Below are 17,286 nucleotides of genomic sequence, written 5' to 3' on the forward strand. Positions count from 1 at the left end.
GATATGGAGGAGAGAAATTTCTGATTTTTCAAGCTTTTTGGTCAAATCTAGGACGATCCGACCATTGGATCAACGATCCGAGACCACCTCTGACTTAGGAGGAGGGGAGGAACATTTTGGCGTGACCAGTTTCGGTAGATGTTGCCACCGACTGGCAGTCGGCCACCGTGTGCGGTGATTCTGGCAGTGGCTCCGGCGAGCTTTAGGGATGATTCAACTTCCAGAAGCTTTCTAAAAAATTTTTAGAATTTTTAAGACTTAGATAAGCTTTGGGTAAGATTATTTTTCTTATTTCTTAGTCTGTGGTACTTAAATGCAATGTTTCTTGGACATAAAAGATTAGAAAAAAATTCTAAAAAAAATATATGATGAAAGTAAAATGATTTGGAGATATTCTATGGTGTTTGTTGAATTTTTGAATGATTGTAGAATATTTTTGAAAAATAAATATGGGTTTTAGTTGGATTTTTAGCATACGGGCATATAAAAATTATATGAATTTTTGGTATTTAAATTTTATGTGATTAGTTAAAGATTGAGAATAGATAGTTAAATATGTGAATGTTGAATTGGGTTGAATGAAGAATATGTTAGCTATCGGAAACTTATAGAATTGAGTAATATTCTTAAATAAAAATTCATAAAATATTCAAGGGTTATTAGAAAATTATAATTCCTTTTGCAATAGTTTTATAATTTTATTAAAGACCACGGGGCTAAGTTTTAGAATTTTTAGAGCTCATTTGAGTAATTTTTACAGAATATCAATTTTAGGGGCAAAAATGTAATTTTTTATTTTATGAGAATTGCTTGGATTGGAGGACCCAAGAGGGGCCATGTGATATTGATGGGATGTGAATATGAGACTTGTGATTTTAGAAGTGTTATTTGAACTATTTTGCAGGTTGGGTAGGTCTTAGGTACAGGGAAGACTCTGCCAGATTTCCGACACAAAATTAGAGTGTCCTTATTTCTTTAAAATCCTTGATTTGGGTTAGCACTTATGGATTTATAATATAATTTTCTAGGTAATCAGGATCAGTCATCCTTCTCCCCGCAGCCACCGCAGCAGTTTCTGATCAATTTGTGAGTAGATATTTATTTTATTTATAATTTCAATATTATTATATTTCTGGCATACTCATGCATCACTTATACTTATATTTATATAGTTAAATATTAGGCATGCCTTACTTTGTATTTATACTTAATGATATTACTTTGGTTGCTGTGTTTTTATAATCTAGAGCTGTGTGTGAGAGTGGTTGTGTATGTGGCATATATGGATATGGGTAGGACAGGCAAATCGGCTTGAGCTAGTCTCGCTTAGAGCCCAGTCCTTTTTGAGGAAGTCAGGGTGTGTAAGGCTTTGAGTTGATATCATTGACCCCCGCATATGGATTATTAAGAGAAAGTGCGGCTCGAGTTGATCGCAGGCCTTGGATTAAGAGAGCTAGGTTGGGGGATCAGCTCCCCATATATGTATGTGTGAGTATGGATTTGACACGGGTGCGTGAGTGCTCCAGATTATCTTTGATGTGACTTAATATGATTTGTATGACTTGTATGAAGATGGTGCATTTCATTTCCAAGAATTCATTAGAATTAGATAGTTATAGAGATTGTATGTAAAATAAATATCTTACTATATGAGTCGAACGCTCACTCCTGTTCATCCTATTTTTCAGGCTACAGGAGGAGTTCTTTTTCAGAGTAACCTACTTTCTTCCTTGTAGATTCATAAATAGTTATTTATTTGTAATATTATTTTCTAAATTTATAATCTAGAATTTCGCATGTGTTAGCAGTATTAGGGATCTTATTAGAGACGGTGTTAAATTGAGTTATTGGTTTTTACTGAATGAAAATTTTATGATATATAAATAATTTGTAAATGGTGGTAATAGGGTTGACGTGGGCTCCCCTCGCTTTAATAGCTGATAATCAGCGGGTTGGGTTGATCTGAATTAAAATGAAATATTTTATTTTTATTTTATTTACATGTTGGCCCTTGATTATAGATTTGGGAATAGTAAGGCTTATTACGAGCCTCGGGAGCTTTATACCAGCCCGAGTCCTAGTGCCGGTCCGGCCCATAGGATCGAGTCATGGCATCACTTTAGCAGAACTTGTAAATGCATTATAGGTATTTGAACAAAGGAAGCTTAAAATGGAAGAAAGCTTTATAGAAGATGCCCTTCTAATAAAGTCTCTAAACAAAAGGAAAAACATGTCAGATAGCAAGAGTGAAAATCATCCATTTTGTCCTCACTGTAAGAAAACAAATCATCTACATTATAAGTGTTGGTGGAGACCAGATATTAATTGCAGCAAATGTGGTCAAATGGGTAACATGGAGAGGGTATGCAAAACTCAACAACAAATAGGACAAGCCAAAGTTGCAATGAATCAACAATAGGAGGAAGAACTTTTCTAAAAAGAAAAGCATTATAAATACATATGACAATAAAATATGTTTTATGCCAATAACTATAAAAATATGCCTTGATGTTATAACTAATGCCATGATGCTATAATCATGCCTACAAAATATGGAAGTTGTAGATATTATGACCAAAGCCCAAAGCCCAAAGCCATGTATAAAGCCCGATTCAAAAGTTCTATGAAATAAAATAAAAAATGCGTAACATTTGATCCAAGGAGGAGTGTTGAAAAGATATCTTAGTTGCTGATCTATCTACTGATATGGAGAGATTTGCTGGATTGAGTTCTTGCAGTATTTTGAAAAAGTCTAACTCTTTGAATTTTTTTAAATAAACTAATTGCTTAAAAATATGACTTCAGTAGCTCGTTTTGATATCATACAAACGTGCAAAATATCTTTAGCTTCTTTTTAGCTTATCCGTCTTTCTTATTCAATAATTTCACAATGTGAGCCTTACTCCTCTAAACAACCAAACTCTCTCTTCCAATTAACCATGATTGAAGCTACAATTGCCTTGCCTATCAATGTTGAGCCACTTCTTACAAAGAAACCAAGGAACAGTAGGAAAACCGAGAAACAGAAAAATCCATTAATAAATGAGGTTAATATCATTGCTTAGAAGATCTCTGATATCTTTCCCATCCCACCTCCACCATTAGACACTAATCCTTTGAAAGAGAACCATGAGAACCTCCCCTAACCTCTCTCTTCACCCAAGAAATCGCAGGCCAAGTCGTCAAAAGCTAAGCAAAACAATCTTCTTCATTTGAAAAGGGCATGTAAGAAATGTTCTAGAAGTTAAGGGTTGAGAAAGAGAACACTGAGGAGATACTTAAAGAGAAAAATGAGATGTTGAAGATGAGGAGGAGGAACTTGAAACAAAGGGTAAAGAGCAGGAGAAATTACATATTGAATTGAAGAAGTTACATAAATTGAAGGAGTTTAAGCCCAACATGGTTTTTTTTTTTATATATTTCCTCTTTTATTGAGATCATGTATCTAATTCTGTTTGGTTGCTGGGAAATCTTAATAAAAGAGTAAGAAATCAAATTCTCAATTGATTTTTATCTTAAACTCTCTGATTCCTTTCAATTAAGATTGCCATAAAAATGAAATAGTCTTGGTTTTGACGCTTTCTCTAGGTTCTAATTTGATCAAAATTTCCCTAATTGATTTTGCTACAGACTTTTCTTCTTGTTCAATCATTGAAAGAAGAGGAAGAAGAAGAAGAAAAAGTTGAAAAGAAAAGGCCATCCCCACCTTACATCTTATGGTGCAAAGATCAATGGAATCAGTTAAAATAGGGAAATGGATCCTCTAATTTTACTTGATATTTTTTTAAATGAAGTTTTTATTTTCTTGTACTATATCATCTTTTGATGTTTTGTTATGTAGGTCAAGCAAGAAAGCCAAGATGTAAAGTTCAAAGAGATCTTAAACTTCTTAAGGGCAAAGTGGAAGAATGTTAGTGCAGAGGAAAATAAACCCTATGAAGAGACATATCAAGCCAAAAAGGAATCCTATCTAGAGGTAATTGCAAAAGAGAAATGAGAGGATGAAGTAATGAAGCTTTTGAAAGAGGAGCAGAACCAAAAGACAATAATGAAATTGCTTGAACAATACCTCCATATAATCACATGAATAACATGAATTATATAGATTAGTTCATAGTTTAAGTGTGTACCTTATTGTTGCAGAAAGATAAAATGCTCTAAATTATTAAGGTTGAGAATACTTTTAAAACAAGCCTAAAAACCAATTCCAAATAGTAACACTTTTGTTACCATTCCAACCAAATACCTTTTTCTTAAGAAGATTAGCTATTTATAATTTAATATGTCCACCTTTGGCCAATGGGCACAACTCTTCGTATGGATACATCTCTATGTATGGATACAACTCTTTGTATGAATACAATTCTTTATAATTACACAAGTTCATTACTTCCTTTTAATATATATTTCTATTTAACAAAATAAAAAACCATGGATCCGGGTTGACCCACATGGGTGACTTGATCCATATTTCCAACATCTCCCACTCACACATGACAAGTCAACTCTTCCTTTAATTCTGCAATTTTATACTTCATAAATAGACCGTGTGATTGGTGCATACTTCTAGAGCTCAATTGCTATATACATGTTATGATAATATAACATCTCAATTGATGGAGCTTAGAGTAGACATAGTATGCAATACTATAGATCATTTATCACATTCAAATCTCTTCCAATCTCATTCGCACATCCTGAGTTTATAATTATGTTTTTATTGCAAAGATAACTATAATTGGCTAGCCTATGAACATAGATTAATGTGACAATTCCAATGATCTTTCTCTTTTCATAATACTCTCAATCTTAATTTAACTCGCTTTTCTAGGAATGCCCCTCTATAATGAATCTTTTATAGTCCTTTGTCAACACTTTAAGATAGCAAACATTAAACTAAGTCTTGAATAACTGATTAGAGTCATAAGGGTACTAAGTAAAGATTACTTATAACCTTTAGGGTCTCACACACTATCAAGTAGAGATCACACTTGCATTCCGCTTGATGGACACAAATCGCACATGTGGTATGAATCACATGCTATGGTATTTACCCCTTCCTCTTGGAGCATATGTCTTTATTAAATACTATACAGATGATAGTTCAGACACTCCAATGTTTAACTTTGAGTTCATTTGTCTACTCTTTTACTTTAGAACTCACATATGGCATTCAAGATAGATAATGTGACTAAAATAACATATGGTCAATGCAATTATTTATCTTACAATAACCCTTGTTCTTCATCTCTTTTCCGAGGTGACATTTCATGTTATAAGCTTTGAGCTCTTTATATTATCATCACATAAATAATAACAAGCTTGTAACTGTCTCATCCCCATAATGACGATGGGAAACATTCATACCACTCGATCGTCGTGATTGAGACCGATAAATTGATTTGTCAATATTTATATTACTCCTACTAAGACCAGCAATATTATATGGATTTACTACAGGTTGTATTTTGATGGCAATTGAAACTTGTTTCATTGTCAATTGAAATACTTTCACTAGGAAAAGAATCCATTTAGATTTGTACAGTGGAAGTGTTCTAGTCTGCAATTTCATATAGAGATAAATATTGACTTATCTTGCCCTGTCGAGAAAATTTATTCTTTAAGAATATGAATCTTATAATTCAAATTCAATTACTGTGCCACTGTTCTAAAAATAATATTGAATTAAACAATTTAATTCAATAATTTTTTCATTCAATTGCTCTTTAATTAATTTTAGAAACTAATTTCTAAAATTAATATAGAATTAAACAATTTAATTATAATGCCAAATATTTACATGCCACCTTTTATTAATTCCAAAAAACATTTTTCTAGAATTAATTTAAATTAAACAATTTAATTTATATCCCAATTTGACTAGAATTAAAATTACAAATATAATTTGAATTAAACTATTTTAATCCAAATCTTTAGAATTAATTTTATTGTAAATTTGTAATTTAGATCAAATTCAAAAAGGAAAAAAAAATGGCATATTTGTAATTTGGTTGAATACAAAGGGCAACACTTCAAATGGCATTCTTGTAATTACATCAAAAAACTAGGAGCAACAATCTCATGACTTTCGTCCTCCTTATGCACGCAGAACAGCGAGAGACCCACTCATGCTAGAGAGCTATTCACGCTAGCTAGCAAAAGACGCCACCTAGTGTCATCGCCAATGATGTTTTAGCCCACCACGAGTTGCGGTGCTTCTGGTGATAGCACCCAACATTTCATAGTTGCCCCATCGACCATTCTCCTACGATCTTAGAACCACGCGACGCAAAGATAGCCTAATGCTTCTAGCCATTTCTTTAGCCATCAAACTCCACTAGCCAGACGTCTAGCAATGGTCCAAGAGCATCGGCCACTGGCATGTATTTGGAACAGCTAACATTATGCGACAGTATTTGATTGTGCAACCATTCTAGGTGTAGCACCACATCGCTGACAAGCCTGATACCATGTCGTCGACAAGCCCAGCCAAACGAAGCATAACAACGCTGACTATACATGTGTGGCATACAGCAGCTACCATCAGCACAAATGGGTTTGAAACAGTCACTTGCTTACAATTGTTTATGAACAAAATTTTTAGATTTATTTTCTCAAAGATTCAATTTTTTTTTATAATAGAAAATTAATTTTCTAGAATATGAAATATTCATCAAGATTTAAATATCAAAGTATTAAAATTTAGATATGTAAATCATGAAATAAATTTCAAAACAATTCTAGATAGAGGAAGAATTTATGGGAAGAACATAAATATTTATCCACATAAATTTAATTCACAAATCAACACTAATAATAATAATAATAATAATAATAATAATAATAATAATAATAATACTTGTTAATTAGACTAGAAAATAAATATTTAAGGCTTTGATACCAATGAAGAAAATCATAAGGATCCAACACACATAGATTCAAAATACGTGGATCTTAACCCATGTTTATACAACCCTAATATCTTCACCTTATTTGTATCACTAGTCTATTATATAGATATATGAATAACATGAACTATATAGATCAATTCACAATCGAAGTGTGTACCTAATTATTGTAAAAAGATATAATATTCTAAATTATTGAGGTCGAGAATACCTTTAAAAGAAGCCTAAAAATCAATTCCAAATAGTAACACTTTTGTTACTATTCCAACCAACTACCTTTTTCTTAAGAAGATTGACAATTTATAATTTAATATGATCACTTTTAGCCAATAGACACAACTCTTCATGTGGATACATCTCTATGTATGGATAGAACTCTATGTATGGATTTAACTCTTTGTATTAATACAATTCTTTGTAATACACAGGTTCATTGCTTCCTTTTAATTTGTATTTTTATTTCACAAAATAGAAAACCATGGATCCAGGTTGACCCACATGGGTGACCTGATTCAGATTTCCAACATTTACTGAAAGCGAGAATATTCTTAAGGTAATTTAAGATCCCATCATCATTCTCTATTATTGAACCGTTGCTATTGAAATTGGGACTTTGTCAGGGGCAAAGATTGCTAGTGAGGAATGGAAGAATATGACCAAATAACAAAGGAGGCCTTATGAAGAGGTTTGCTCCACAACCAACCAAAATCCTTTCCTATCAAGCATATATACTGCAAACAAAAGTTGTTTATCAACATGGTTTCCTTTCTTGTTAGATCACAAAGAAGAAGAAGGAGAAGTAAATGCAAGAAATGTAGGCTTACAAGTAGAAAAAGGATGAAGAAACTATGAATCTCAAGATGGAAGAAGAAGAAGAGATGTTGAAGTTGTTAGAATGGTTAGTGATAAGTGATAGAAGTTATTTGTCTCACATTGGAAGATGATAAAAGGAAAAGGTGTTTATAAACCTTTATTCACCAAAATTAATTAAGTTTGGTTGGTAATACCAAAAAAAATGGAGGGAAACACGAAATTTGTCTTTGGTTTAAAATAATATTCAATAGTTAAAAGATTGGGCACTACTCATAAATTAAGTAAATTTTAATTTCCTTTTTATTATGCTTAGTCAACAGTTATTTTAGCTCAAAGATTGTGTCTATTTTTTAAAAAAGTAAGAAAATAAAACTATTAATTACTAACTGTTATCAATGTTCTAAGAGATGTTCGTGCCAAACCTTGTATCTATCTCAAGAGTTTCTTGTACCATAAGTTATATCTGTTTGAAGAGGTTCCAAAGCCAAAAGTTGTGATGTTTCAAAGTGACTTTTTAACTATTATAAATACCAGTAATCATCTCCAAGTTAATTCTAAATTTTGTTGTTTGGAATTTCTGTATAGCTTTGCTTTGTCTCAAAAGAAATTATCATCAACCTAGTCCCACCATCACATGTATAAAGCCTATTTTATATATTTTCTAATAGAAGCTTCAGAAACAAGAAGCCTTGCAACTGCTTAAGAAGAATGAAAAAACAGAAAACATAATGAGCTTCAAAAACAAGAAGCTTGGCCAATTTTTTTTTTTTTTTTTTTTTTGTAATTAATTATTGTGAACTTTAACATAAGATTGCGGATGAATGAATTAATGCAAAATTTACCATTATTAGCTAAGTGAAACTAATCATTTGCAATTAATTCAAATTTTATGATTATTAGCTTGGCCAAATTTTCTTTTGTAAGGAACACAACAAAAATTCCGTGAACAAAACTGAAAATTCTAATTTATAATTAATTGTTAATTAATTAAATTAGACTAATTGGTTTAACCGGTTTAATCAGGAGGTAGAGTTTGACCCGGTTTAAACACTTAGAAATCCTAATTTTGTTAAAATTGGTATGAATTGGAGTGAACCGACCGGTTAACTAGCAATCTGATTACCATAGGCGTTTGAAAGGGTTTTCCAACCAATTAATTACAACTCAATTGAAAAAATGTAGGAAAGGGAGCGCGCTGGATATTGAACCTTGGACCTGTTGGCTTATCATCTCTAGTAACTTGCCTTTTAAAAGGCCTCCATTTTATTCAAACTTACAGCCAAAATCTCCTGCCAAGTGCCATGGTTGGTATTTCTCAATTTGAGTAATTAATGAGATTAATTTAAAGAATTAATTTAAATTATATTATATCAATTTAAAATAATTTATAACTATTGCAAAAAAAAATTGAATAATTAATGATATTTATAATTTATTATGTTAATATTAACTTGAATTATTGAATTATTTTTTTAATTATTATTATTATTATATAGTGAACAGTATATAATTTTTTTATTTATTGTGTTATATAATTTAATATATTAACATTTATTTTTCATTAGTATAAATTTTAATTTTAAGTATTTTTTTGTTATAAATGCTTAAATAATATTATTTAAAAGTTAATTAAAATTTAAATTATTTTTCAAAAAATTATTTCCATATTAAAATTTTATTAAATCTATTTTAATGATTATTTATAAAATAGATAAATGTGAAAAGGAGGGAGAAATTAATGCGATTGTCCAAAAAATATCCATGATAATTTAGTATTATGATAATAAAAGACTAAATTTAATTACTATTAAAAATATTTTTAATTTATTATGGATGGATAACAAATAATTAATTTTAATTGGGATTTGAAAATTAAAATATAATTAAGTTATGAATTTTAATTATATAAATGTCCATATTAAGAATGAAAGAAATCATATCCAAGTTAACATCCCAAGTGATTTTAAACCATATAAAATTTTATTTAGAAATAAATTTTAATCAAATGTAGGTAACTTATAAATTTTAGGGTAAATTATAAAAAAAATTACAATGTGGTTGTGCACAGTAGGATTTTAAGGTTAATTTTTTGACAAAAAGGTTAGCAAAAAGGAAAAATTATCTACACTATAAAAAAACAAAAAAAAATTACTATAAATTACAATATCTTTGGGTCTCCATATTTTTAAAATACACCTATTTAATTATTAATATTTTAATAAATCTATATGATACCTCCTTTGTCCAATTCTCTGTCCAATTTATCATTAATTATACAAAAAAATATCAAAATGTAATTAACTCTATTTTCAACATAAAATAATTTAGTTTTTAAAGTTTTGTTTAATTAATAAAATAGTGTATTAAATTTAATTTATTATTTTATTTATAATAAAATAAATTTATAAATTTTTAATAGAAATTTTACTGTAAATAGTCCTTTGTATTTTATAATATTTTTTTAATTGTAATTTTATAATTTTATTTTATTAATATTCTAAGTATATTATATATTTGAATTAAAAGAATTTAGTTGGAAATTTTATTATTATATTATATTATATTATTTTATAATTAAAAAAAATAATTTGGACACTTTCACATCCATATACACCCAAAGCAAGGACTAATATGTAAGCTTACTAAAATCTGAACGACTAAATAGATAGGTTTTAAAATTAAATGGATTACTATATAGGTTTTACTGTAAATTTAGGAAAATTGTAATTACCTAACATTTTCTAGGCGGCGTGTAAACTCAAAGCCCTTTTTCGTTAAAAAAGTTAATCTTAGGATTCTATGTGACAAATACGTGAAGCCATAGGGTAGTTTTTAGTAATTCCCCTTAAATTTTAATTATACAATTGTCCACTTTAAAAAAAGATTAAAAAAAAAAACCTATCCTATGTTACCACCTTAATTTAATTAGATAAGCAATAAATTAAATAAAATTCTATTTACCAATAAATTTTATTAATTTAAAATTTATATTTATTCATTTCCATGGCCCATTAGTTTGAGAGAGAGGGGGGTCGATTCGGTTCAACGGGAAAAACCAAACTACTGAAATATAGAATTATGCGAACCAAACAAAGGACAAATCAAATTGAATTGAAGAATTTTGGATCAGTTTGATTAATCAATTTTATGCCATTTTCTTATAGAGAACCAAATTTAGTGTTTCCAAGAACAAAAATTCAAAACCCTCACACAATCTTAACAATAAGCACAATCTTTCACTATACTTGCAAAATTATAAATCAAGAAATATAAATACAAAAAGAAATCACACATACAACAATAATCTAACTAGAAGAAACAAAGAAAACAAAAAACATGCTTCAAATCTTCCACCCATAAGAAAGTTTCAACATATTCTATTTGAGCCCCATAGCAAAACCACAAAACCAAAAGAGGAAGCCCAAAAAAGAAAAATCACAAATCCATCAAAATCAAAGCATCTAAGCACATTGAGAAGGGCAGGAAAGAGATAGCCTCATTTGAGCAAGGGAGAGAAAAAGGTTTGAATCAGAGTAGGGGAGGGAGAAAGGTTTTCATCAGAGCAAGGGAGGGATGGATGAGGATGGATATAGGTCTTCAAGTCGGTGGGTTTCTGACTCTTTGTTTTCAAGCCGTCACTAAAAGAGAGGAAGGATGCATGTCGTTTATTAGTTCAAAAAGAAAAAGAAGAAGAGGGGAAGTTCAATTATGGGTGAAAGACGAGGAGGGGATTTGCGGGGAGATATGAGAAGATTCGGTTTTGAAATATTGAAAAGAGCAAACAAAAAAAAAAACAATGTTTATGATTTTTCACATATTAGGGTTAAATGAGACTAGAACCTTCCTTCTAGATGGTTGGGATGGACTCTGAACACTGGCAAATTATAGAGTACACCAAGTGCACTAAAAAATAGTACATCGTATACTCACATAAAAATAGTTACATAATAAAAATAGAAAGATAGGACTCACTATGTAACACCCTCATATTAAGTAGTTCACACATTCTACTATTCAAATGACTAAAATTTGTCCAGACAACTAGAATGTCTAAAACTATACTTAGATCACATAGAGAAACCATAAATAAAATTGATAAAGATCAAATGTAATAGGAAGAAAATAAGTGAAATAAAGCCTAAATCGGTTAAATAAGCCAAGGTCCCGACGATGGGTGACTGACCCAGAAAGTGACTGCGAGCTCAGTTGTTACCCTAAATTCGTATGGGACCCCGTGACATCTTAGGTCCCTAAATTCGTATGGGATCTCATGACATCTTAGGTCAAAAAATAATTACGAAACTATTGGGAATGTAAAAATCATAGAAAAGAAAAAAGAACAAGCTCAAATAAGTAAATCAGAACTTAAAGACTCATTGGACATTATTAAAAAGATGGATTATAACCGATGAGAGGCATTTTGGTCAATTCATCATTAGAGGTGATTTTTGACTTAAATGTCCATTAAAATGTGTGAAATTAAAATATTGAAAAAGATATTAAAAATGAAGAGGTGTAGGAAAAGAAAAGAAAATGAAAGAAATGAAATTTAAGATTAAAGTGGATTTATGACATCACCATGACATAGGCATGACACAATTAAAATTATAATTTTTAAGTTAAAAAATTTTGAAGATAAATATAAGTATAATAAGAGGAAAAAATTAACAAAAATAAAAAAAATATCATTTCTCTCTTCTTCTTAAGGCAGTCGAACCCACTCTCTCTCACCACCTCTCCCAAATTCCTCCATTGATGTACATAGTAAGCTCCAAAAACCCTAGTTTTAGCCCACAAATTTCATAACCCCTTTAACAAGAACTTAATAATCAAGCTTGGTAGGAAGATTGGGAGCAAGAAAAATCAAAAAGATGTAAAGAATTGAAGACACAAAATCTGTCCAATTAAGGTAAGTGTAAGTTAACCTTGAATTAGTTCTTTAGTTCATGAAATTAAGTTGAATTGAGTGGAATTAGCACGAGGAAACTTGAAAAACTTGCATGAATTCTAAACTTAGATTTTGGCTAGCTTAAGAACTTTAGGGCTTGATGTGTTTTTAATTGAATTGATGATAAATTCTAGCATAAAAGATGTTGTATGTAAGATCGATGTAGTGAGATTTCATGACTTTGCATGAAATTATTAAGATGGGAGAATTAGGGTTTTGTGGTAGGTCACTCAATTGATGTTATTAATGGTAAATTAAGGTCATATAATGTGCCATAAATGTGTATTGATGTTGAATTGAGGAATAGGAATGATGAATTGGTGGTGTGTTACAAGCTGGAATTCTGGATAGCTTGAGTCCAGTCCATTTAGGTGGTTATAAGTTGAAATATATAGCTCCAATTGGTGTGAGGCCAATTGGAGATGAAACTTAAGACCTAAAGCCACAAATTTCATGAAGAAACCTTGCTCAGAAACTGACCACAAATTACATTAAAATTTACTTGAATATGGAATTGGTATTCTAGACTTGACCAGAATTGACCAAATGAATAATACATTTTCAATTAGGCATAACTCACACTAGAAAACTTTAAATTAGATGTGGAAGCCTAAAACATATTAGAACATTTCTTCTGAAGATTATGAACCCAAATAATGACCCTAAGTTGGTCAAATTGCTAAGCAAAATTAGTCCAACAAATCTGCTAGAACTAAACCTGACCTAGAAATCCTGGACAAATGGTCATTCGATCAGTTTTGGCAAAAATATCATAACATGGGCTACAAAACTGCAAATGCAGTGATTCAAAAATCAAAATCTTCATAAGAAATAGAACTACAACTTTGATGTTTTGACCAAAACCTAAATCCTAAAAGAACTTAGTGAAATTGTTGGGAGAACTCAGGACTTCCCAATCTGGAATTCCTGCACTGGAATCACTTTAGCCAATTGACTCTAGGACAGTAATTAGACCATAACTTTCACTAGAAAATTCCAAATGGGATGAGCCAAAATGATATGAAAATCTAAGACTTAGGACTACAACTTTGGTTTAGAAACTTTACCCAAATTCTGAGTGTAAGGACCTCAAATATGAATTGCAATACCTGATCTGAAACCTGGAATTATGGAGTAGTATGGTTTATGAGTCCAGGTTGGTTAAATTATCATAACTCACCCTATATAACCTCAAATTTAGTGATTCTTGAACCTGTGTAACCATGAGACACATGGGAACAACTCATATGAAGTGCACCAAGTCAAATTATGACCATAACTAGTTCAATTAGATTGACAAATTTGAGTTCCAGAATCTACCTTGATCTAGAATAGTATTAGTCATTGGACCAGTACTTGGTGAATTGATCATAACTAGAGCTACAAAACTCCAAATGGAGTGATTCAAATTGGAAAAATAAAACTAAATAGAGGGACAATTTTCATGAAAAACACCGCATCAGATTATGACTAGAACTAGGTTGAAATTGGGTTCAAAAGTCAGGACATAAATTTGTCAAATACCCAAATTCTTTGACATTGCTTAAGTAACTTAGGCATTCATTAGGCATTTAATTAATTGAATATTAGTGGTAGTTAAATTAAGTATTGAAACATCGCCATTGTATATTTTCAGTGGAAAGGAAGCCTCCTAAGAAGAGGGAAAGTTGAACTAAGTAAGAAGAGTATAAAGAGATTTGTGCACAACTAATACTATCTCTTTGTTTTTCAAATTGAAATTGATTTGAATGAGTTATGTGAATGATTTATGACTCTTATTGCTTTGAGAATCTTAATTTGAGGTATTGTGTGTTGCTAAACCTTTTTGGGGTAATTGTTTTTAATGAAATATAATTATGAATTGATAAATATATTTGATGAATGAGAAATTGTTTGAATATGGTTTGAAACCACAGTTGACATGACTATGTGATTTGTATTCCTCATTAGCCTGCCTAGTGAGATGAATTAGATATGTTTTCCCTCTCTGGCTGAAGTGTTGAGGTGTGTGGCAGTTGAGGACGAATTGAATGAGTACTCATATATATGCTAGCTAGCCTTTGTATTCTCCATTAGCCTTTGGTTATTAGGATGAATTGGAAATTTATGTCATGTTCTAAATGTGTGATTTTTAGCAACTTGTGTTTTATGATTGTTTGGAATCAAATGTGATTTTGTTAAATGATTCTCTCATTTTAGAAATATTGTAATATTTTTATATGTGTTTGAAATTATGATTGATTAAGTTTTGGTAAATTATGATTTATATTGGGCTTCAAAATTTTTAGTTGTGCACCACTGAGTGTAATACTCAGCGATAACTTATTTATGTTATCGCAGGTAAGGAGAAGGAAAAAGCTGTAGAGTGAGCAGCGTAAAGCAGAACAGGATATAACTTCGGGTATATATTTTAGGTATACCCTTGTATATTCATTTTGATGTACATATATCTATATGTATTTATATGTGCACATTGAGCAGTTGTATAAAAAGCTCATAATGTTATTTTGGTTAATGTAAATTTTTATAATATAAACTTTGTTATTCCAATGAATGCAACTATTTAAATTTCTTTTTGAATTCTGCAAATAATGAATTACTTTTCTTATGATAGAGATTATTAAGACTGAAATGTGATAATTTGAGTTGAGTTGTGGATAATATATTTTTATGAATTGATTTTCACAGGTTTTGAAAAACTGTTTTCTTAATTTTTAGCCGTTACTCTGCCAAAATTTCTGTAAAAATTCTAGAATTGCCAAATTAATTCAAATTAATATCTTATGATATGCATCTAAATTGAAAACATTTTAACAATTCTTTTATCCTCATTTTCACCTAAATAAAATGGAAATTGTTTTAAAATCCCTTGTAGTATATTTAATGAGTTATCGGTAGGCGAAATTTGGTAATTCATTAGATATATTACAGGATCATGTCATGCCTTATGGAGGGGTAAGGTGTGACATAATATTTTATTAGTGAAGGTGTACATATATCGAGTGTACCTAATAACTTGCCCTGAACACTTGAAGGCTTAGGCCTATTTTGGAGGAATTACCTTGGAAAAGTTAAATTTCAGTCGATTTGAGTTTGTAAGGAATATTTAGTTTAAAAATTGAACCGAGCCAAACTTTTCTAGAATTTTAAACCGAATCGAACTGATGGCCCTAAATAATCAAACGGAAAAATTGAACTAGATGGGTTGGGTTCTATTTTTAAATTTTAATTGTTTAATGCTCACCCTTAATAGAGAGATAATTATGATATAATAAAATTTAATGTCAATATATATTATTGAACTAAAATTTTTTTAAAAAATCAACCTTTAAAATTTTAGTCTTTTTTTCTTTATATTTATTTATTTTAATTTTATTTTTTATAATTATTAAATTATTTAATAAAATTCAATAAAAATGATTAGATTTCTAAAATAATATGAGTGATATTAATTATCATTACAATTTAGGATATTAGCAAAGCAATTTGAGTAATTATGTTGAGGTATCAATAAATTTTTATTTTAATTCCAAGAGTAATTGGTTAATTAGAAATTTTAAGCCTACTCATAGATTTTTTTTTTTGAAGAGTCTAAATTCATTATGTCAACTTTTTTAATTTAATTATGAATTTTAAGATGGATATTCTTAAAAGTAATTATCTATAATATATACATTACTAATACTATTTATAAAAATAATATAATATGTGCATTGCTAATAATAATATGAGAGGATAGTATAACCCTAAACAATTTTAATTTAAGGGTGCCAATTGATTGAGTAATTACTTTTATTTTTTATTTAAAAATTCTATTCAGAATCACCAAGTTTTTATATTTATTATAAACTTTATATAATAAAAATTAATTATGTTTACTTGAAATTTTAATAAATTATTTAGAGAAATAAAATTTTAGTAATATTAACAACATATTTTTAAAAATACTTACAATAAATAAATAAATTTTTATATTTTAAATAAGTAAATTATTATATCATTATTTTGATAGAAGTTTATGATATTAGATTTATTTGAAGTAATTATAATAAGATTTTGTTTTAATGGATAATTGTAATGGGAAACCTATAAAAAATATAATAGAAAATTAATATTAAGATTAGAGTCATAAATTATATGCAAATTATGTAGATTGGGGCCACTAAACTGAAAAATTATCCTAATATTTTTATAATTACTTTAATATATATATATATATATATATATATGGAATGTTAAAAAAGTTTGGGGGACATGGCCCTCTTCCTTTAATAGCTCTGTCACTGTATTTAAATAATAAAGTTTATAAATTATATAAATAATTGAAATAAAGAGGATGATTTGAAAAAAAAAAAGCAGTTTAATTTTATTAAAATTAACAAATTAAATATATAAAAAATTAAAAAATATAAATTAATTGTCAAACCATTTTTAAGAGTCTGAGATAGAATCGAAAAATCATACCGAACGGATAAGTATTATGTCAAATTAAAATTATTTTAATACTTTGTGTAAAGATCGAGCTTCAACCACTAGAGGAATTGTCCGTAATTTCTCTTGTGGTAGGAGCCTGATCATTACACTTTGGTTCTGTTCTGATTCTTTACAAAAAAACTG

The 17,286-nt window shown here is 29.5% G+C and overlaps 1 pseudogene; it reads left to right on the plus strand.

Moving 5' to 3' along the window:
• Positions 1-2,939: 2,939 nt before the first annotated feature.
• On the plus strand, positions 2,940-4,087 carry LOC110671543 (high mobility group B protein 6-like; annotated as a pseudogene).
• Positions 4,088-17,286: the final 13,199 nt, after the last annotated feature.

This window comes from Hevea brasiliensis, chromosome 9 (assembly GCF_030052815.1).
Source record: "Hevea brasiliensis isolate MT/VB/25A 57/8 chromosome 9, ASM3005281v1, whole genome shotgun sequence".
NCBI lineage: Eukaryota > Viridiplantae > Streptophyta > Magnoliopsida > Malpighiales > Euphorbiaceae > Hevea > Hevea brasiliensis.